The 23,736-nt window shown below is 52.6% G+C and overlaps 1 protein-coding gene across 8 annotated transcripts in view; it reads left to right on the top strand.

Moving 5' to 3' along the window:
- Positions 1 to 23,736, top strand: part of LINGO1 (leucine rich repeat and Ig domain containing 1) — a 208,870-nt gene that overhangs the window by 117,774 nt on the left and 67,360 nt on the right. For 7 of the 8 annotated variants that reach the window (XM_054451644.2, XM_054451638.2, XM_054451639.2 and 4 more), the window contains one exon: positions 12,639 to 12,820. The gene's annotated coding sequence lies outside the window, so the exon portion shown is untranslated. Of the gene's footprint in view, positions 1 to 7,473; positions 7,583 to 12,638; positions 12,821 to 23,736 lie in introns of those variants that run through there. The other variant, XM_054451647.2, reaches the window with a different exon arrangement.

Here is a 23,736-nt window from a genome sequence, read left to right as displayed (position 1 = left end):
CACACCCCCAAATTCCTGGCCCCATGCAAGTTCTCTTAGTCTGTTTGTGTGTTACTCTAAAGGAATACCTGAGGCTGAGTAATTTATAAAGAAAAGGAATATGTTTGGGTCATGGTTCTGCAGGCTGTACAAGCATGGTGCTGGCATCTGCATTAGGGGAGGGGGCCTCAGGGAGCTTCCACTCATGGCAGAGAGTGAAGGGGAGCTGGCATCGCATGACAAGAGGAAGGAAGTGAGGGAGCCGTGGGTGGAGGGAGGTGCCAGGCTCTTTTTAACAATCAGTTCTCATGGGAACTAATAGAGTGAGAACTTGTTACTCGTTAGAGGGCGAGAAGGGCACGAAGCCATTCATAAATGATCTGCCCCTGTGACCCAAACATCTTCCCCCAGGGCCCACCTCCAACATGGGGGGTCACATTTCAGCATGCTATTTGGAGGTGACAGACACCCAAACTATATCACAAGCCTTCTCAGGCCTCTTGATCAACTTGGGGCCTCCTGGGTTCCCATCCCGCCAGGGAAGTGGGATGCTTTGGGGCAGGAATTTGGTGGGTATAAAGCTGCTGGAAGCCAAAGAAGAGACCTCTCTCACTCTCCCCTGCCTCTTTTCTCCTCATCTCCTCAGCCTGCCAGACCACCTTGGCCCTGGGCTTGGGACGACCTGCAGCCACTGAGAGGAGAGCCAGGAAGGGTTCCCCCAAAAAGACCCCCCAGGCCTGTTGGTTATGTTTGAGATGCATCCAACTCCAGTGTCATTCACCTTTCAGCCTTTAGCATCTCCTTGTCCTTTAGAACCAGACAGTGCTAAGTGTGCATCCCAGCTCTGTCATTTCCCCTGACCTTGGGCAAGGAACATATGCCTCAGAGCCTCAGTTTCCTCATCTGTCAAGTGGGAATAAGAACACCTATCCCACAGTGTGCGGTTTCAGTGTAGGAGTGCGCATAGCAGGGGACACTGCCACTTTCCTCCTGCCCCTGGTCCCTTTTCCATGTTGATGCTGGCCTCCCACCCACCCCTGCTTGTTTAGACCAAGAGCTGAAGCCTGGTCCGTGGGTGAGGTTGTCCTGTGGAAGACAGGAAGGGAGAGGCTGTGGGTAGCAGGCCGCACATAGCACCAGTGTTTTTAACACTGTGAGGGGACCAAGCTGAGCTGCTGCAGCCATCTGTAACCCCTGACCTTGCTGGCTCCAGCTTGGTTCTGGAAGATTCCCTCCCCCACCCGCCCCTGCTCACCCAGGTTTAGCAGGAGCAGCTACTTGCAGTGATGTGAAAAACACTTGGAGTAATACAACTCGGAAACTTTGACCACTGGTAACATCGACCCCACCTACCACCCCGCCTGCAGCTGGCCCAAGGCTCAGGCCCCAGTCACCTCCTCCACCAGCCAGTCCAGCCAAACTAAGAGTTAGGAGGATCAGGTTTGGCTTCAGCTCTGCCTCCATTTCTCTGAGTACTCACACAGAGCCTGGCACAGGGTATGTACCCAAAACACTTTAACTATTAGTAGCAGTAGTAGTAAGAGTTGTTGTCATCATAGTAGAGCAATCCCATTTTACAGAGGGGCTAGGTGAGGCCCACACAGTTGAAAAGCTGCCACCTCTGTGAAATCTTCCCAGCTCTGCCCCTTCTCCCAGAGTAGGCAACTCCTTTTGACTTTTTCCAGTTTCTCTGCGATGCTCTTGTTAGGGGAGAGCTTGGTAGACAGTGGGATAGATTCCAAGGTAGGGAGAGGTGTGTTGGGGGGAGGAGCTCTCAGGGCTGAAGGTGCCCTGAGGAGGCCTGGAGCAGGTTTGATGGGCAGGAGGCCAATCTGCCCAGGGACCCTCTACCTGGGAGTGCCCTGCCCTCAGCCCTCCCCTCTGCTGGTTCCCCAGCCACCTCCTGAAACACTGAGAATGCTAACGTGTGTGGTGACAGCAGGGCCTCTGCCATCCCTGTTACCTTGGCCTCTGCTGACTCCTTCCTTGCCCCCTGAGGCATCTGTCAAGTCCTCCTTCCTCTCAGCCCCTTCCCTACTGGGTCCAATGGGCAGAATTCTGACCTGATCACATTGCTAACAGCTGGTTAGCAGGTAAACTCAGCCCATAAAGTTAATTGAGCACTTAGTGTGTTTGAGACACTGGGGATGCTGAGGACTGGGCTCTAAGGGGCCCTGCCACCAGGGAGGTGGAGGGGGGCAATGATGGTTAGTATGTGCTTACTGTGTGTGGGGATGATGGTTAGTATGTGCTTACTGTGTGTGGGGATGATGGTTAGTATGTGCTTACTGTGTGTGGGGATGATGGTTAGTATGTGCTTACTGTGTGCAGATGATGGTTAGTATGTGCTTACTGTGTGTAGGGATGATGGTTAGTATGTGCTTACTGTGTGTGGGGATGATGGTTAGTATGTGCTTACTGTGTGCAGATGATGGTTAGTATGTGCTTACTGTGTACGGGGATGGTTAGTATGTGCTTACTGTGTGCAGATGATGGTTAGTGTGTGCTTACTGTGTGTGGGGATGATGGTTAGTATGTGTTTACTGTGTGCAGATGATGGTTAGTATGTGTTTACTGTGTGCAGATGATGGTTAGTATGTGTTTACTGTGTGCAGATGATGGTTAGTATGTGTTTACTGTGTGCAGGGATGGTTAGTATGTGCTTACTGTGTGCGGGGATGGTTGGTATGTGCTTACTGTGTGCAGATGATAGTATGTGCTTACTGTGTGCAGATGATAGTATGTGTTTACTGTGTGCGGGGATGGTTAGTATGTGCTTACTGTGTGCAGATGATGGTTAGTATGTGCTTACTGTGTGCGGGGATGGTTAGTATGCGCTTACTGTGTGCGGGGATGGTTAGTATGTGCTTACTGTGTGTGGGGATGATGGTTAGTATGTGCTTACTGTGTGCGGGGATGGTTAGTATGCGCTTACTGTGTGCGGGGATGGTTAGTATGTGCTTACTGTGTGTGGGGATGGTTAGTATGTGCTTACTGTGTGTGAGGATGATGGTTACTATGTGCTTACTGTGTGTGGGGATGGTTAGTATGCGCTTACTGTGTGCAGATGATGGTTAGTATGCGTTTACTGTGTGTGGGGATGATGGTTAGTATGTGCTTACTGTGTGCGGGGATGGTTAGTATGTGCTTACTGTGTGTGAGGATGATGGTTACTATGTGCTTACTGTGTGTGGGGATGGTTAGTATGTGCTTACTGTGTGCAGATGATGGTTAGTATGTGTTTACTGTGTGTGGGGATGATGGTTAGTATGTGCTTACTGTGTGCGGGGATGGTTAGTATGTGTTTACTGTGTGCAGATGATGGTTAGTATGTGCTTACTGTGTGTGGGGATGGTTAGTATGTGCTTACTGTGTGCAGATGATGGTTAGTATGTGCTTACTGTGTGTGGGGATGGTTAGTATGTGCTTACTGTGTGTGAGGATGATGGTTAGTATGTGCTTACTGTGTGTGGGGATGATGGTTAATATGTGCTTACTGTGTGCAGATGATGGTTAGTATGTGTTTACTTTGTGCAGATGATGGTTAGTATGTGCTTACTGTGTGCAGATGATGGTTAGTATGTGCTTACTGTGTGTGCAGATGATGGTTAGTATGTGTTTACTGTGTGCAGGGATGGTTAGTATGTGCTTACTGTGTGCGGGGATGGTTAGTATGTGCTTACTGTGTGCAGATGATAGTATGTGCTTACTGTGTGCAGATGATAGTATGTGTTTACTGTGTGCGGGGATGGTTAGTATGTGCTTACTGTGTGCAGATGATGGTTAGTATGTGCTTACTGTGTGCGGGGATGGTTAGTATGCGCTTACTGTGTGCGGGGATGGTTAGTATGTGCTTACTGTGTGCGGGGATGGTTAGTATGCGCTTACTGTGTGCGGGGATGGTTAGTATGTGCTTACTGTGTGCGGGGATGGTTAGTATGCCCTTACTCTGTGCGGGGATGGTTAGTATGTGCTTATTGTGTGCGGAGATGATGGTTAGTATGTGCTTACTGTGTGCAGATGGTGGTTAGTATGTGTTTACTGTGTGTGGGGATGGTTAGTATGCACTTACTGTGTGTGGGGATGATGGTTAGTAAGTGCTTATTGTATGCTGATGATGGTTAGTATGCACTTACTGTGTGCGGGGGATGGTGGTTAATATGCATTTACTGTGTGTAGGGATGACGGTTAGTATGCACTTACTGTGTGTGGGGGATGATGGTTAGTATGCATTTACTGTGTGTAGGGATGACGGTTAGTATGCATTTACTGTGTGCGGGGTCTGGGCTGGTGCTTTCCTGACCATCGGTGAGGTTGGAGGCATCCCAGTTTGCTAATGAAGAGAGTAGGGCCCGGGGAAGCGAGGGGACTACCAAGGTCGTCAGCAGTGAATGCTAATGTTGGGGGTAGATAGGGCTGGACTTGGGGGAAACAGAGAGGAGGGGTTGACCAGCAGCTCTTGTTGTGGCAGTGTGAGTGAGCTCAGGAGGCAGTCAGGCTGCCCTTGGCCTTTCCTGACACATCCTTGGGCCCTTAGGAGCCACCTCTGAGGAAGTTCTTCCTTCTCTCGGCTCCGTAGCCTCCCATTGAGCACAGAGCAGCCTAAGGCCACTGTACGGGGCGGCCACTGTATGGGGTACCCACTAGGGCAGTCCAGGGGCCTGCTCTTGTCCGCAGGGACTCAGGGACTCTTCCTCCACCTCTCCCCTCTCACTGCAGGCACTTTCAAAGAGGCAGCCCTGCTCCCGATCCTCCTGCTGTGCTCACCCGACCCTTCTCACCCTCTGGCCTTGCCCCCAGTCCACTGGGCCAAATGGCCCTGCCATTCCTGATCTGTGTCTCCTCACCCTTTCCAGCCTCCAGCCCATGGAGGTCAGCCTCTCCCCGCCACTGTGCCTCCTTCCACCCCACTATGTCTCTCTGGTTTCCCATGCCCGCCTTGGAGGAAGAAGTTGCTTCTCCTCCAGACTGAGGCTCATCCCTGCCCCGGAGGACCATGAACCAGCCCCACTGTCAGGCATACCCTTTCCACAGCTCCTGCCTGGCGTGTGACCCCACCCCTTCCCCAACTATGCAGGGCATCGGGGTTCCCAAACCAGTAGTAGGTCCTGGTCACTCCTGTAGAACTTGGGCAGCATCTGTGAGTCTTAGTTTTTCCCTTCTGTTGGTTGGGTGGGCCAGAATGGTGCCTGGAACGTAGTAGGCACTCAACACATGCTTGTTGAATTAATGAACTAAGTAAACAGTGAATTCCTGGCCTGGCTGCCTCACCTGAGTGTTGTGCAGATCAAAGTAACTAATGGATTTTTTACAGAGTTAAAGATGCTGTTTGGACATAAGGCGTGGGGGATGCTCAGTGGGACGCTGGCACTGTGGATTGTAACTGCCATCCTCACTTTGCAGTTTCCACCTCCCAGAACCCTCCCTCATCCGCCCTCCTCTATATTGCTGTACCCCACCTCTCCCCTGGCCACTGCCTCATTCCTAACTCACTTCCTCCTGTCCTTCCGCCTGCCTGAAATCCATCCTCCCCCAGGTGGCGGCTGGAATGATCTTTCTGAAGCACGAATCCAGACTCTGGGTACTCCCCACTTAGAACTTCAAGCTCCTGCTGACTCCTAGGATAAGAGCTCCATCCCTTGTGGTGCCTACTAGTCCCTGCCTGAAGGAGGGGGCTGTCTCCCTCTCCAGCCACTGGGCCTTGTCACTGGTGCAGTCTGCGGTGCCCTTCCCCACTGCTTCCACACCCAACTCGTTTTCCTTTAATACCCCTTCAAAGATCCTTTCACCCCGGAAGCCTTTCCCAAACCCCAGCCCTGGATCAGATGCCCACCACCCTGTTTCCACAGCCCCTCAGGCTCCCGCTGTCACACAGCCCCCGAGTTGTCATCTCTCACCTTCCTGTGCTCCACCCCACACCCTGCTCAGGTGTGTTTGTACCCTTAGTTCACAGAAAGCATTAGAGGGCATTTGCTGAATGAATGAGTGAGTGAATGAGTGAACTGGCAGCTCCCCCAGGCTGTGGGAATTCTGGGCTGGACCTTTGGGCCTACCGAGGGGAGTGGGCAACACAGCGTGCCTCTGACCTGTCCTGGAGTTGGCCTCCTTTCTATGTGTACCACTGGGCTCTAGGCGTCTTGCCCTGGAATTGTCCCCACCCACAGGCCCTGCACAGAGCAGTGGCTGCATCTGCAGCAAGGGGTTCTGAACCATTCCAGGGATTTACTACAGGTTGAGGATGGCATAGGAGCCCTGAGAACAGAGCCTGGGGTCTGCAGAACCTTGTCACCTTATGCCCTGATCCCTACCCTGCCACCATCATCTGACCCTCATGCCCACATGCACAGGTCAGTTCTGCCCCCGCCTGACCCCCAAGACCTTTCCTGGCCTGAGCTGCTCCAGCCCCTACACAGCCCTGCACCAGGAACCTGGCACTGAGCCCTGGCTCTATTGCCCAGGCTGGAGTGCAGTGGCATGATCACAGCTCATTGCAGCCTCAAATCTCCTGCCCTTCTCTCTGCTCCTCTGACCTAGCCCCAAGCCCTGCCTTGTGCCTTAGCCAGTCCTGCTGATGGTCCAGCTATTACTCTGTTCTCACAGACCCCTGTCCTGGGATTTCTGGCTTCCTGGCCCAGCTACCCTGGTGCTGACCACCTTCCCATGAGTGTCACCCCTCTGTGGGCCCCGCCCATGCCTGTGATGCCACCCCAATCCCTGCCTCCAAGCCTGCAAATGGGGGCAGGCCCAGGTACCCAGTCCTGAGTGTGTGGGTGGGGGTTGGGAAGATGAGGAGGGGTCCGTTCTGCTCAGGGGAGTCTCCTAAAACTGAAGCTCCTACTCAGCCACTGGAAACAGAGGGCCCGGAGGTGGGGTTCTGGCTGTAGGTGCCCAGGATGGGAGACACCCAGAGATAGGGGGCAGGGAGGGTTTCCTGGAGGAGGTGGTGGTGCCCTGGGTGAGCCAGTGAGGATGAGGAGGACAGGGGGCCCTCTGCGGTGGGCAGAGCAGGCTGTCCACTCTGTGCTGGGCTCCATGCCAGCTTCACGCTCACCCCCGGCACGGCCAGCCTTCAGGCGGGTATTATTAGCTCCATCTAAGAGACAGGAAAACAGAGATTCCAAGAGGCTCAGGGACTTGCCCGGGGTCACCTGGCTGACCAGTGGCCTTGTCAGGCCTCCACCCAGGTCTGGCATCATTCCAGGCTCTTATGGAGGGCGGAAAGGAGAGTCCAGGGAGGAGGGAAGGGAGGCGGGCACCCGCCACAAACATCAAAGCAGCTGCTGGCTGTGACTCTCCAGGGTGGGGGTGTGGGACGGGGTTGGCTTTCTGAGTCGGTCCTGCTCCCCCCTCCCCACCGTGGGAGAGCCCTCACGATGCGAGGTTCCCACCACCCCCTCCCTGGAGAGGCCGGCAGTTTGCCTCTTCAGAGGATAATTCCCCATTATACAGAGATATTTAGCCTAATAGAAGGCGACAGATCATTCAGGGCAGTAATGTACTCCGGCTTCAAGCGTGTAGTTTCCTCAGCCTGAACTCCCAGATTAAAGGCTCCTTGCCCAGCCCGCCCTGTGCCGGTGCCTGTGACCTTGACTGCAATGATGGGGTAGGTTTCTCCCTTCCTCCTTCCCTCCTCCTCCCTTGCCAGTTTCCGCCTCCCTCCCTTTCTCTCTCTTGAAAAAAAAAAAAAAAAGATATTTTTCTTCTAAAATGTTCAGTGGAAAGGCTGTTGCTTAAACCTTGCATGCTCTGGGGACAGGCTGATGGTGCCGGGCTGCCAGCCGGCCTCAGGAACACCTGGCCGCCCCAGAGCTCAGCCACAGATCGGCCGGCATGTTGGGCTGCCTGGGCGGCTGGGCACTCCAGCCAGGCTGGGGCAGGGGGAGGCTGGGAAGATGGCCTTGCCCAGGGCCAGAGCTGGCCCCTCTACTCCCTCAACCCATTTCCCTGCCCCAGGGCTGGCCCACAGGGCCTGACCTGGGGCCTTCAATGAGTGGGGGATGCCTTTAATGATTGGGGAGCACTCTCAGTGATTGGGAGCTCCTTGGGCCTGGGCATCTGGGGATGAGCCCAGGGAACACTAGTGGCTAGATCTGAGGGGCAGATGGCACCAGGGTGGCCTTGCGGGCCTTGCGTTGATCGGGAGGGTGGCTTCCAGAGCTGCCTTCTTCTGGCCCCTGCAGGGTTCCCCTGTCCATTCAGCTGTCTCTGCTGCTCTCTTTGTCCTTTCTTTGTCTCGCCTTCTCCCTCCCATCCCACAACCGCCGCCTCTCTCTGCCTCCTCCTGTCCACCCCTTCTGCTCACCGGGCTGCCTCTTCGAACTGCCTGGCACTTCCACGAGGCAGCAGGGAGCAGGGGACAGCACTGGATCTTTGGAATCAGTCGGCCCTGGGTTCAAATTCTGGCTCCAGCACTTACAAGCTGTTTCTTTCCATTTAATATTTTTAATTTGGACAAGTTGTTTAATCTCTCCCAGCTTTCACTGCCTCACCTGAAAAGTGAGATGCTCCCACTTGGCCCTCAAGACTATCCTGGGGTCTGTCAGGGTAAACTGCTGGTCAAAAATTTTTAAAAAAAGATTCTCCTGAGTGTTCAGTGTATGATGTAGTGCCAGTGGGTGGCAGCTTCCCCACCTGGCAATCCCAGGCCCCCCGGGGAGACCCCACCTCCTGACACTCCTACCTGCCCAGATGCCCTCTCTGCCTGTCTGGTAGGAAAGGGGAAGGTGGTCAGAAGGTGGTCAGGTGGTCTCTGGCTGCCCCTGGCCCACAGCAGCTGTAGGTGTGGGGTAAGAACGACGCCTCGTGGGAGGGACCCTACTTTATTTCATTTCTGGGCAAAGCCTAGTATTTGGTACTGGTCTAATTTGAAGGGACCAACTTAAGGGTCTGTGGCAAAACCACCAGGGGTAAAGGGGGACAGAGTGGAGGATCAGGGCCTGTGTAACCAGGGGGGATATCTTCTAGGCTGAGACCCCCTCTCAAGTTTTGGGGCAGAGGGCAAAGAGTGCCTCTAACCTCCAGGGATGGGAGTCTTGGCAGCTGGATGGAAGCCTGGGTGGAGTGGGGAGATTCCTGCATCTTCCGGGGCAGGGGTGGTGGGTTGACTACTGGGGATGAGGGAGGAGAAGGTCCCTAGGTGTGAGGCCACAGAGAATCTGAGGCTGATGTGTTGTGGAACCCTGGGCTGATCCCACTCCCTCTCTGGGCCTGTTTCCTCATCTGTTAGACTGGGCTGATCATGCTGCCCTATCTGCCTCACAGTGTGGGCTGCAGATCCAGGTAGAGAATCGGTGGGAGCGTTCTGTGATCTGTAAAGTCCTAATAATAATAGTAACTATTATGCTGGACGTTACCTTGCCTTCCCTTGACTCTCTATAACACCCGCTTCAATCTCTGCAATCTAGCCCTGATTCATGTATTGACAGAACTGAAGAAACTCATGACAGAAATCAACCTCCCCTTTTAGTGCAAATCCCCACCCAACACACATGGTCCCCAGACCTCTGCTTGCATACCTCCAGGGACAGGAAACTCACTGCTTCTCATGCTGAACAGAGATCTGTCTCCCTGGAATCTTTTCTCCTTAGTCCTAGCTCTGCTCTCTGGACATACACATGCCAAGTCTGTTTGTCAGGGACTGGAAGTCCTGATCAGGCCCCCGAGGTTTCTTGAGGGGTGGGGTCTGGTTGTGAAAGCAGTCCCTGTCTATGGTAGAAGCTCTACGAGTCTTCCTTCATTACTCTCCTTTTCTTACCCCCACCCCCTCACATCCAGCTCATCAGCCAGCTGGTTCTGCCACAACACACTGCCCGAATCTGTCTGTTTCCTCCCTCTCTGTGCCATCACCCTGGCTGAGCCTGTCTCCTTGTCCTTGGACGATTGTGACACTGGTCCTCTGCCCCAGGCCTGATCCCCTTGAGTTCAGTCTCCACTTGGCAGCTCCAGAGAACTGTTAACAATGAAGAAAACATCATAGCACTTCCCTGGTTAAAACTCTTCTGTTACTTCTCATTGCATTTGGGATGAAATCCAAAGCCCTTACCCTGACCCTCAGGGCCCCAGCCTCCCGCTGCAGCTTCATTTCCCACAGAATAAATTCCAGTGCGACCGTGTCAGAAAGACCTTCCTTGCCCCTCTAGCTTGAGTAACCCACCAGCCCCAGCCCAAGCCTTCTCTTTCACATTACCAGGTTTTATGATCATTATTGCATGTCACTCTTTGGAATTATCTTGTTTATGTATTTGCTTATTTATTTGCTTATCGTCAGTATCCCCTGTCCGCATGAGAGTACCAAACTTGTCTGTGTTGTACCCCAGTGAATCCTAGCCCCTATAATATACCTAGTGTATAGTAAGTGCCGAATAAGTATTTGATGCATGAATGAAAAATAACACAGAAAACAAGAAGAAATAGCAGATGATGCCGTTGTGGCTGTAGTAGCAGTTAATGATATGACAGTTTTGTGTGTGTGCGTGTGTGTGTGTGCACGCGTGCACATGGGTGTGTAAGCTGGGAATCACCTGCCCTTTTAATCACCTGGGCCTGAAGCCCTGCGTGTGTAGGAGACACATGTGTCCCTGTGGGCCATGTTCATGCACACTCATAAGCACACACACAGGTGTTTCGTGTTCGGTAGCAGCGTGACCTCTGGTGAAGTCTTTCACCTTTTGGGCCTCCGTTGCTCCACCTGTGGAATGGGGCTGGCTGGGGCTAGAGGTAGAGGCCTGGATACCATGGCGTCCTGAGGTTCAGCACTTGCCGGTGGCTGGAGCACTGCAGGCAGCAGGGGCCCCGGAGGCGGGAGGGAGCCAGGAGGTGTTTATTGAAGTTTACCTCTGCCCAGGGCTGCTCCCTGCTGCCCTTGGAGGTGAGGATCTCACCCAGGCAGGAGGGAGTGGTCTCAGGTCAGGAAATTGGCAGAAAAGCCTAGGGACGTGAGTTTTGCTCCTGGGAGGTGTATTACATTCACAGTCGAGGTCTCTCAGATGCGTCCGCGACTTCAATCTGATAAGTTTTAATTTTTGTTTGTGTGCTTGTTTTTTAAAAAACCTTTTGCTTGCTACATTTATTTTACTTCTTGAACTTTTTGCATTCAATTGCCATACAAAAGATTTGCCATGAAATTAAAACGGAGAAAAACTCTCCATCCGTGTTTCCACTTCTCCGTGGCAACAGCCACTCCCTCCCTGCCCCCTTGTCCTCTTCCTGTGATGACAGTACTAGACCTTGCAGAATATTTGGGCAGTAGAAATGGCCCCAGATTACTTAACCTCTCTGTGCTTCAGTTTCCTCTTCCAAACAATAGAGGTAATCATTGTTCCCTCACCCAGTTGTTGTGCAGATTCCATGAGTTAACTTTTAATTTGTCAAGTGCTGAGGAAGGTTCCTGGCACTTAATAAGTACGATGCACATATGTGTTTACATAAGATGAGTAAGTAAGAAGGAAAGGGCAGCCATAATGCTGCCATCATGGCACAAAGGGAAGCTGTAGAAGTCTGTCTTTGGCATCAGAAATCAAGGGTTCAAGCCCCACTCTGCCCACACTCTCCATGGAGCCAGGAGCATGCATGTGGTTGCTTTCTCTGAGCACCCGCTCCTCTTGTAAAATGGGTCTGTAATCTGGACCCTGTGATGCCGCAGCGTGGGTGGGGGTGACAGATGGGAGTGGGCCTCGTACACCCTGCAACCCAACCCCCACCTGCACTCATTTTCTCAGTTTTCTACCTCGTTATTGTCACGAAAACATTATTCAGCGTCACTACCGGTCTCTGCGTTGATCATTTTTAATGGCTGTGTAATACTCTCTTGGCAGGGGTGCCGTGAATCGCTCCGTCATCTCTGTTGTGGAGTGTTTAGGCAGCCTGCAATGTCTTGCTGTTATAAATAACGGCTCTGTGCCCAAGAGGCTTCCCCTCTGAGTGACAGTTTTCCAGGACAATCTCAGGACATGCATTGGGGCTGCTTTGCTAGAGGGGCTGAGGGAGGGTCCAGTGGCAGTGGCTGGAGGAGGTAGGTCCCTTCAAGGGTAGCCTGACACCCTTCCCCAGGGACATCCGTTCCCCAGGGACATCCCTTCCCTAGGGATGGTAGCATGGGTATCAGGACAGCAAGACACTGCTGGCGATGAACGTGATGGGAAAACACGAGGCCATGGTGGGAAGGGCAATGGGTACTATGGAGGATCAGGGCTGGCAGTTGGAGGAACTGTGTTTGCGTTTGCCACCCTCTCACTGTGTGACCTCGGGCAAATCCCTTCTCCTCTCTGGACCTCAGTTTTTCTCATGTACTGTGGCCAGGAGGCAGGTAAGGGTGGATCCAGAGCTGTTGTCCAGTGGGGTAGCCACTGGTTACATGTGGCTATTTAGACTTAAATGTAAATTAATTAAAATAAAACAAAATTAAAAGTCAGTTTTTTTATCACACTATCCACATTGCAATATCCGCATATGACTGGTGGCTGCCATATTGGACAGTGCAGAGGCAGAACATTGTCATCGTGGTAGAAAGTTCTGTCGAACAGTGCTGGTCTAGAGATGCTTCCAGGGATCTTCCTTTGGTCTCACCTTCACCAAGGTATGGCCACCATCTGCCCTACTTCCTGCACCCCTCAGGCCCCTTGTGAACCCTACCACTCACTCTTGTTTCTCTTCCTTTCTAGGGATCTTATGACCATGATCTGGCTACCTTGAGTCTGTGGGGCTACACAGCCTTCAGCCTGCATCTCCAGGACTCTGACTCTATCCAGCTCCTGGACCAGCTCCCAAGTCTACTCCTGACCCCAGCCTGGACCAAGGGGACTCCTCAAGCTTTGGGACCCAGCAGGACACAGCAGCAGTCAGGGTAAGTGGCATCCCCCCTCTACCCATTCCCTGGTTTCTGGAGATACCCAAGCCTTCTTGATCCCCAGAACAAAAGGGATACCTTTCTGTATGCTATATCTGTCAGGATCCCTTTGATTATAAGTAGCAAAGTACAAAAACTAAAACAAACCCTATTTCATTAAAATGAAGTTATCAGCTCTTGTAACCAAAGTGTTTAGTGGTAAGATGGGCTTCAGGCAGGGCTTGATCCAGTGAGTCAAGCGGTGCAACCAGAACCTGGTTTTTGTCTGTATTCCTTCATTCCTGTCCTTGGTGATGGCTCCATGCTTAGTGGCATTTGCCATGACATGGTCAAAAGATGCCTGGCGGTAGTTTCTGGGGTAACATGCTTCTAGGTTTAGAACTAGGGTTGGGGGTGGAGACAAAATCTTCCCTGATAGAACAAATAAAAGTCCTCGAGTTGATCTCGATTCAGCTCATCCTGAGCCTTTAACTGGGTCCACAGGACTTAGAAACACTGATGGGCGGGGGGTCAGGATCTGTCCTTCCCCAACCATGTGACCAGGAATGAGGGGTGAGTGTTTCCCAAAGGAATCTTGGGATCCTGCTGACAGGAGAAAGGAGACCCCTCCCCAACTAGGGAAGGCAAATAACAAATAATCATTCTAGATGGTGTCATAGATGGATGTGGACGTGCTGTGTGTCCTTGGACAAATCTCTATGCCTCTCTGAGCTTCAGTTTTCTCACCTGATAATAAATCTCACCTGGCAGGGTTGCTGAGAGAACTACCTGAGATGACGTACAGAAAGAACTGACATCTAGCAGTTTCTCAGTAAATCCTTGTTCCCTTCCCCTTCTTGCTTCCCCCTCCAGGAAGTTTGGGACATCGCTGGTTTGGTTTTTTTGTTTGTTTCTTTTTTTTGAACTTAGAAGGGTGTATTGTTGATCAGAATCCTTAGAGGCAGAGCCTGAGATGAAGATTTGTGTACATGAGCTGTATTGAGGGCAGGGCCTCAGGGAAAGGGAGGAAGAGAAGAAATTGAGGTAGGAATGATAGCGCAGGCAAAGATGGGCCTTGGGCTGGTCCAGGGAACCCTGGAACATAATTCACATACAGAATTACCCTTCCCACCCCCCACAAGGAGGTCAGGCTTTTGGGCCCCTGTATCAATCAGTCATTGGCTGTGAGCCACCCATGGGAGGGCCTGGATTGCCCAGGTGAGGTGGCCCCCATTTGTGGAGGGCAGTTCTCTAGAAAAGGGGGAGCATTGAGCTGCAGCAGCCCACCCTCTGGGCAGCTGGGGGACAGGGTAGCGCACCGGCCATAGAGGGCGTCTGGGCAGCCCACCCTTTAGCGCAGGGAGGCGGAACCTGTGTCCCAGCCTGGACAGTTCTGGACATCCTAAGTGTGTTGTCTTCTCTGGTTTTTGCCCCTCCTGCCCCAGAGTGCTGGTGCCTTCTACCATAGGGGGCTGGCAGCCAGCCTGGGGGCTGGTGATGGGATGGGACCTTGGCCCCTCCTTTGGAGAAACCTCTTCCACACCCAGGCTCTGCACTTGCCCTCCACCTCTGCTGCTTCTCTTCTAGTAATTCCTCTTCTCTCCTCTCAACCTTCGCCTGCAGTTCCCCCTGCCTATTATGCCCTTCCTCACTCTCTGTCCTTTCCTGCTTTTCAAGGCCCATTTCAGGTCCCTTCTTCTCCAGGAAGCCTCTGCTGACTGCTCCGGCCCATGGTTTTCTGCATTAGTCCATCTTCCAGCTCCACCCTTTTCACAGATGAAAGACCAAGGCCCAGTGTGCATTGCCTCATTCATACTCTGCTGGTCACTGCGTCCCAGCACCAAAGTGCATTGCTGTCTTTGTCTTGACTGCCAGGAAGCTCATAGTTGGTTTGTGGCCTATTTCTGATAAGTGCCCAGGATGCTGTGGCATGCAGTTGCTTAATAACCTTGTCTGTGGCTTCTTCTTTCTCATTTTTCCTTTGTCCTGATTTCTTCCTTTGTTTTTCAGCATGTGCTGCTTCTGTTGTTCTCAGCAGCCTCCAATTCTTTTGGAGGGAGGTGGGGTATAAATAACCAACAGTGGCAGGAAATGAAGCATTCAGTGCTGACTGCAGCCAAATGCTAGGCCCTTGCTTTCCTAGGGGCATCTCGGGTGGGAGGGTCTCCCCCAGGCCCAGGGTTGAGCCTGTCCCCAAGGAACACTGAAGCCTGCCACGGTGGCCCCAGTACAGTGCCCACTCTGCCCTCCGAGGGTCAGGACTAGCATTGTTCTGCTGCCTGCCCTCTTCCCTCCCTCTCCCCATCTTATCAGAAGCTAATGAAAGAGGCTGGGAAACCCAATCCTCTGGTAATTAAATTTACTTAACGGGTATTCAAGTGGAGTAATGAGAAGTTTAATGCAGTGATTAGATTTTTCTTTAATTAATTAAAATGAGAGCCATGTGTCTTGCCAGCAGACCAACTTGACCCTCTGCTTGAGAGTAGCAGAGACAGTGGGGGGCTTGGCTGGGCTGTTGGGAGGCTCGGGGGCAGGTGCCGCCTCCTGCCCTGGCCCTGCTGTCTTCAGAGGCAAGCCCAGCTCTGTTGTTCATCCAGGCCAGTCTCTGAATTGGTCCTTGTTTCTGAGGTTTGTAAGTGAGTAGGCTTGGGTCAAACCTGGGTCACCCAGGGCCAGGGATCCAACAGCCCATGCCCTTGGAGAGCTGAAAACTGAACCAGGATGGAGGTTTCAGACAGGAGCGTCAGCAAGGGTGGCTTAAAAGCAAGGAGCCGCTGGGTTGAGCCTGTCCGCAAGGATAAACCGAAGCCCGACGGTGGCAGCCCCAGGACAGTGCCCACTCTGCCTTCCAAAGGTCGGGACCAGCATTGTTCTGCTTCCCTCTTTTGGGAAAAAAGGATTTCAGGTCCTGTGACGGGAGGAGGTATTTTGGGTCGTGCATCTCAATGCTGCCAAGTGCCAGCCAACACCTTCACTTTCATGTTCAACCAGACCTGGGTTTACCTCCACTGGCACTGGATCACCTGGGCAAATAGAATGGGGCAGTGGGTGGCAGTGGGTGGATAACCCACAAAGCACTTTTTCACTTTGGCTTGGGAGTGCATCCACGCTAGAAGGCTGACTGTCCTCGCTGTGTGTTTGAAGGCTAGGTGGAGAGGCAAGAAGAGCTTCCCTGCTTGAGCCACTTCTGCTAGGGCAGAGGGAATCTGGGAATCCCAGCGTAGCTGCCTGGAGTGGAGCATAGGACCAGCCTAACCAGGATAGAAGACAGGCATAATAGGAGCTCAGGAGACAGGCCCTGGCCCCTGGGGGGCAGGTTATGTTAATTGTCAAAGCCTTGGGTAAGGTGGTAGAGAGTCCTGGGCTTTTCACAGGGGGGGACAGAAAATGTCCCTCGTTAAGACCTGACCCCAGCCCCACACTAAACCCTGGTCCTGGACAGATTGAACCTTGATCCTGGTTCTACAATGAGCCCTGACCTCAGTTGCACACTGAGCCTTGATCCCAGCCTCACACTGAGCCCTGATCCTGAATCAACTGAACCTTCATTCTGGTCCTACACTTAGCCTTGATCCCAGCCATACACAGAGCCTTGATTCGAGCCTCACACTGAGCCCTGATCCTGAACATACTGAACCTTGATCCTGGTCCTACACTGAGCCCTGACCCCAGCCACACACTGAGCCTTGATCCTAGCCTCACACTGAGCCCTGATCCTGAACAGACTTAACCTTGATCCTGGTCCTACACCGAGCCCTGACCCTGGCCCCACACTAAGCTCAGCGTTGTCGTGGATATGCCAATAGAAAAGCAGGTGCCAGGATAGAAGGGGTAAATGGCCCTGTTTGTCCATTCCCACTGCCAAGTCTGCTGTCTCTGGGCAAGGTTCCTGTGCCAGGCCCTGCACTAGGCTCTGGAATTGCCTAGATGAATCAGCCATGATCCCTGCCCACAGGGCTAGTGGGGGCACAAGCAAACAGGTGATGAGAGCACCAAGTGATCAGAGCTGAGGTAGGGGAGGCCCAGGGGACTGGCAGGGACATGGCTCTGCATTCAGAGTGTTCCTCTGGCAACAGGTGGGAGATGGAGGTGCTAGAGGCAGGGGCCAGTGAGGAGGCTGCGATGGGGTCCCCGAAGAGGCAAGGATGGTGCCCATGGGCAGTTTAGGGAGTCTAGGATAAGTGCCCTCCCAGCATAACTGACTGTGATTCCCCCAGACCACCTCAGCTCATGGTGAACCAAGGGACTTACCTGTGAGAGGGTTGATGGTGGGGGCACTGGGCTGATGATGACACCTTGCAAGGGAGGCACGTGTATCCATTCCATGGAAGAAGAAACAGAAGCACAGGCACTGCCTGATGCCCCTTGGCTTGAAGTAGCCAGGCTGGGCATGTTCCTGGGTCTTGCCTGCCCCCAGGCCTGCACGCTGGTATTACTGGGGGTGAACTTGCAGTAGGAGCTGGGGGCTTCTTTATGACTCTTCCGCTCTCGCCTGGGTGAACGTAGCCTGGGCATCGGCGGGAGCAGGGGAGCCAGTCAGGGGAGTCTGGGCCAGTCAGCCTGGCATCCAGGACTGGGGCAGGGCTTCCAGCACAATTGAGGTTCTCGGAGCAGGGGGAGTGGGGAGGGCCTCAGTTGGGTGGGGGACGGGATATCAGGCTGAGGCCTCTGACCACTGACTCAGGGCTTGGGACTAGCCCAGGAAGGAGGATCTTCTGCCTCCTTCACCTTCCCCTCCCCACTCTGGGTCCCACCCCTCGGATTTCCAGGCACTCACACCCATTGCCCTCCTGCCATGCTCCAGCTGCTTCCCAATAGCCGTGCTGGAGAAGCCCCCCAGATAGCCACCTACCACCCACCTGGGGCAGCCCAGGCCCCAGGAGGGTAGGGACCTGCTCAGGATTGTGAGACTCTGCCTCCTGCATTGCTTTAAGGAGAAGAGTCTGAAATCCCATTATCTTGAATTTACACTTTTACTTAGTTATTTTTTAGAGATGGGGTCTCACTGTGTCACCCAGGCTGGAGAGCAGTGTTGTGATCGTGGCTCACGGAAGCCTCAACCTCCTGGGCTCAAGTTATTCTCCCACTTCAGCCTCCCAAGTAACTGGGACTACAGGTGCACCACCATTCCTGGCTTTTTTTTTTTTTTTTAAGACAGGGTGTCATTATGTTGCCCAGGCTGGTCTGAAACTCTTGGCCTCAAGTGATCCTCCCGCCTCAGCCTCCCAAACTGTTGGGATTACAGGTGTGAGCCACTGCACCCTGCCTAAAGTTGTACTTTAAACAAGGATTCTACATGTTTGAATACCTACTCTGGGATGGGAGGACTTCAGGGGCGTGCGTGTACACAAGTTCACTGGTACACAGGCAGACATCCCCAGGGAGCACCATACCCCAGACATGTCCACTGCCTCCCTGGGTTCCAGGTGCCATAAACCACTGTCTCAGTTAGTCCCCTCAGCAGTCTGTGAGGTTGGTTATTCGTCCACAGGTGAGGGAGCCAAGATCCTGGAAGTAGGCCATAGCCACACTGCTAACTGCAAAGGCAGAGCTGGCCTGACAAGCTCAGATCCTCAGATCCTCGGTGAAGCTGCCTCCTCCACAGATCACCCCTTCCTTGCTGGGCTGGAGGCACAGCTCCTCCTCCGTCTTTCTCCAAAGGCCTCTAGCATGCCCACCCACCCACCCCATCCCCTGCAGCTTCCCACCTTGCTCCAGCCACAACCAATGACTCTTATCCTCACTCCCCACACCCACCGCCTCCAGGCCCTTGCTCAAGCTGCCTCTGGCCCCTGGAGCTTCCCTCCCCCAACTCTATCTGTCCACACCCCCCATCCTTCTAGGCTGGGCCCAGATGCCACGGCCTTCATGGAGACCCTGTGCGCACTCACCCAGTCAGAACCCAGAGCCCTCCCCGGGCACCGCCCTGAGCTTGTTGCCCAGCCCCTTGTAGGCTCCTGGCCTCCCTGCGTCTGACTTGGCAGCTGCATAGAGGGCAGGGGAGTCTTTGCCCTAGCTTCCTGGGCCAGTTGCCCCCTGGGCCTGGCACACAGTAGGTACATGGGAGGTCACTTGGGTCCTTGCCTGGGAAGGGACTGCACCTCTACAAACCCATCCGTTTCCTTGTCAGTCCTGGGTCAGCTGGCTGTTTCGGGGCTGGTCCCCACCCCCAGCCCAGCCCCCCACCGAGGAGACCAGCTCCGAGGGGCCTAATTTAGTCCTGGCTGGCTGGGGACAGGGGCTGGCTTCTGACCCCAGCAGACCCTGGTGCACCCTCCACTGTGCCCAGCTTCTGCAGTGATCGGGGAGCAGTTGCGGGGGAAGGCAAATCCCAGCTTTGAGCTCACAGGCCAGTCTTGGAGCCTGGCAGGTACAGGGACCAGGAGTTTCCAGCCCTGTGTGCTAAGCACTAGTAGAAGGCTGCATAAGACCCTCTGCCTAGGTCCACTTATCCCCTCTAATTACTGGCTGTGTGAGCTTGAGCAAGTCATGTAACCTCTCTGTACCTCGGTTTCCCCATCTGTTAAATGAGGTGATAATAAACCTATCTCAGAGGGTTGCTAGGAGGATTCAATGAGTCAATACAACGCAAGGCACGTTGCACAGCCCCCAGTGAACAATGTGCACTTCCTAAATGTCGACTGTCACCACTGTTACATGTTACAGGAGCAACGGGCCCACCAAGGCAGAGTGTGGGGGAGTGTTTGGGGAGAGTTTCCAGAAGGTGGTGACACCTGAGCAGTTACTTAAAAGGCAAGGCACAGAAGGCAGGAAAGGACATTCCAGGAAGAGGGACCCATACAGGACAAAGGCCTAGAGGCAGCTTGGGGGACATGTAAGGGAGTTGGGAGCATCTGGATTTAAGGTAAGGCTGGAAAAGGGGAGACCAGAGCTGGGGTTGCCCAGAGGCTGTGTCCTCAGGGTCCTAGGGTGCCACACCAGGGAATTTGAACTTTGTCCTGCAGCCTGTGAGGGGTTATGGGAGGAGGAATTTTTTTTTTTTAACCATAAAAGCAATATTTGCTCAAGCAAAATTAAAAAACGGAAACAATATACAAGTGTGTCCTATAAAGTAGGAAAGTCCCTCTTTGCCTTTAAAGCCCACTCTGCCCATGTCCCACTGCTGTTGGCCTGGTATGTTTCCTTTCAGAACATTTTCTGTGCTGTTGCAAACATATTTATTGTGTCTTGCTAAAAAAGGAAACAGAATCATATTATGCTCATTACCCCATCAGTTCCATTTTTCACTTCCCAGTATATTGTGGGCATCAGTCAATGTCACGGCACCCAGATCTGCCGTGTTCTTTTTAATCGTTGCCTAATATTCCATTGTTTGTACAAAGCATAATTTATGTAACTAGTCCTGGGTTGATGGGTATTTAGATTGTTTTCCATTTTTCACTCTTGCAAATAATGCTTCGGGGAGCATCCTTATATATATCTTGCTGACACCCGTAAGCCTTTCTGCAGGATAGATTTCTAGATGCGAGTGGCCGGAGTGAAGGGTCTGCTTGCTCAGTTTTTATAGCAACCTTGCTCTTCCCAAGGTTGGGCCAGCTGATGCTGCCCCCTTGGTATCTGAGAGTGACCATTTCCCCATACCATCCTCCACATTGAACATTCTCAATCTTTCAGATATTTGCCGATCTAGAAAAATATCTCATTGTGGTCTCCACACTCACTCCGCTTCTCCCCAGCAAGGCTGAGCATCTTGTCATGCAGTTTTTGTCCATGGGTGTTTCTTCCTCTGTGAATGGACTGTTCATGTCCTTTGCACATTTTTCTTTTCTTTTTGCCTTTTTCTTCGTGATATAAAAGAGCTTTTAGTGCATTAGGAATTTAAAAACTTTTGTCTGTTTTGTGTGTTGAAATATTTTCCCTAGTCTGCTGTTTGTCTTTTTTAACTTTGTCTGTGGTATCTTTGGCCATAGAGAAGCTTTAGATCTTTATTTAGTCAAATCTGTCAGGCTGCTCCTCAGGGCTTCGGAGTTTCGCGTCTGGCCTGGCGAGGCTTCCTGGGCGGGTTTTAAGTGGAGCGGGGATGAGGTCATATTTGTGAGTGGGAAAGGCCGTTCTGATTGCCACTGTGTGGATGGGGGTGGCTGGCGGACTGCAGGCAGGGGGATAGGAAACAGCTGAGACCTTTGTGCCCAGAAGAGGGTGGGGAGAATTGGGGAGATGAGTTTGAGAAATATTCAGGAATTGGCTGACTGTGGTGATAGGATACGAGGTGAAAGAGGGAAAGAGAGGACTCTGGAGTGATGCTTGGGTGTTTGGCTTAGGGGGCTATGTGACTGATGCCACCACCACCCTTAGTTGGGGACAGGACTAGGGAGGGAAATGCATGCGGGTGCACATGAGTGGTCACCTTGGCAGGGACACATGTACATAGGAGCACATACATGCACACATATGTACATGCTTGGAAATTCTGGAGATTGGTGCCTCTGTACCATGGCCCCATGGGTGTCTGGTTTTTGTGAAGTGCCTATTCCCTACCAAGTACTGTAGGAGACACTACACACACACACACACACACACACACACACACACACACTTTAATCTCTACTGTCATATGAGTATGGCGTTAGAGATAGGGAACCAGTCCTGGAAAGGGTAGGTAATTGGCTGAAGGACACAGAGTTAATAAGTGGCAGAAAGAGGAATTTTTCTCCATCTTAGATCTGACCACCCACAGACAGAATTTCTGCCAGTGGCATCGAGGAGGAGCTTCCATTCATTTCCAACCTCACCACTGCGGTTTTATTAGGGACTCTTAGGGACGAGTGCTGGAGCCGGACTGCCTGGGTATGAAACAACCCCATTCCTCTCAAGACATTTCAACTTTCCATGCTTCAGCTTCCCCATCCTGGAAACCAGGATGGTCAGGGTACCCGCCTCGAGGGCGTGTGTGGGAAGCAGATGAGTTAGCAGAAGGAAAGCGCTTAGCCCAGGGGGCTCATTGGGTGCGATTTATGGGGACTGTGATGATTATGACAACCACAGTGGAATGGTGCTCACCCCTCACCTGGGTGTCTGCCACTTTCCCTCCTCCACTCCCCTCCCTTCTACCCTCCCTCCACCTGTCCCCTCATTCCTGTGCCAGCTCTTCCTCCATTCCCATAGGCGCTGCCTTCACCATTTGCCTCTGAACCTTTGTCCTCTGTTTTCAGCCCCCCACACCCTTGGCAGACAGTGAACTAAAGCCCAGTCAATCAGCAAAAAACATTCAAGGGAAAACGATTCATGTTGCATTCAGGGACTCCTCCCTCAAAGCGATTCTAGTCAGGCATTTTCCGAGAGCCTGTGCATTCATCCCAACATTGCCTGGGCCTCTGTGAATTAGACCATACAGTCGAAACCTACAACCCCTTCCTCCCTGAGTGAGATGCTCAGGTGGACTTTGGAGCTGGGGGTCTGAGCTGACCCCAGCCCAGCCAACTCCACTCTAGCCAGGAGCCATCCTTGCATCCCTGTCCAGTTCCTTATCTCAGGCCTATCTGAGCAAGTGCTATGGCCATGATGGTGGTTGCAAAAGGTGTTCAAGCAGGGTGAAAACCTCAGCCTGCACCCAATTAAACAGGTCTCATTTACAAAGAAAAAAAAACCACAGAAATGACCAAATGTACCATTTTGAATTTCTTATCATCAAAATTAACTCCTAAGTAGATAGATGCTCAAGGCAAAGAATGGAGCAGAGACTGCTGGTTTCCTGGTATGACTTTGTTTTCAGTTGCACTGGATCAGTCACACCTGTTGATCTTGGTGGGTGGATTCCACTGCAGCCAAGTCTTACTTATTGGGGAAAGTGAGAAGTCGCAGGGGCGTTTATCAACAGGAAGGGCTTTCCCTTGGGTCGCCTGCTAGTGCCCCTGTTATCTTAAGGGGTAGCCTCTTCTTGTTCCTCGTGTTGTCCCACAGGAGCACACAACGTTTAAGGTGATAATTGCTAAGGTAAAACACCAGTAAGTTCAAAATATAAACCGGCAATTAAGCTTGCAGCTCCAAGGCCCTGTGGGAGTTTTCCTTATCCGCCTGAGTTGTGGACAGATGAGTTGGGGGTCCCAGAGCCTTTCTGGGAGCTGGTCCTGGACGCAAGTCAAGGATAAAGCTCTGGAGATGCCCCAGCCTTTGCTCTAAAGTCAAGTTCAGGCCCGCGAATGTAGGCGTAGGCCCCAACTCTCATGGAGATGCCACTACCTGCCTCAGCTCACACCTCCCTTCTGCATGTAGGGAAGGTCCTGCTGGTGGAGCCCATTGCAGGGCCTGGAAGCTCCCCCTTTTCCTCGTGGACCAGGAACTCTTGAACTTGGGAACTGAGATTATTCTACCTCCACTGAAATTTTAGTTACTTAGAGGCTCCCAAATGGGGCTTAGTTCTCTCACTCAGAAAGTCACCCAAACATGTTCTAACAATAAATGCAGCAAGGTGACCTGCCTACAAAGGGGCAGTGGGGATGTTGTAGGATAGGCAAGGTTGTGCTGCACTAACCGGTACTCTCTGAACTCTCAGTGATTTCATGCAACAAAGGCTGTCTTCCTTCCTCCGTTTCCCACATGAACTCACATTCCATGCCCGGTGTGGGATGTGGGCAGGGTAGTGGAGCTCTGGTCCACACAACAACTCAGGGACCTAGGCTGCCAGGAGCTCCATCATCTTGTAGCCCCTTCCAGAACATGTGGCCTCCAGTCACCATGGCAGAGAAGAGACAATGATGAGGTCACGCACGGGCTCTGAAATGCTTTGGCTCAGCAATGACACGCATCGCTTTTGTTCACAGCCCGTTGGGCAGAACTTCTCATATGGCCCAACTGACTCTAAAGGGGCTGGGGAAATGCCAAGGAAATGTGCTGACATTCAGTGAGCAATAAAATTCTCTGGTACAAAGGCTGTTGTGGGACCATTTTCAGAGCCAGGTTTCAGAAGAGCCAGG

Source organism: Pongo pygmaeus, chromosome 16 (genome assembly GCF_028885625.2).
Source record: "Pongo pygmaeus isolate AG05252 chromosome 16, NHGRI_mPonPyg2-v2.0_pri, whole genome shotgun sequence".
In the NCBI taxonomy this organism is placed as follows: domain Eukaryota; kingdom Metazoa; phylum Chordata; class Mammalia; order Primates; family Hominidae; genus Pongo; species Pongo pygmaeus.
This window is presented reverse-complemented; position numbering and strand designations above follow the sequence as displayed.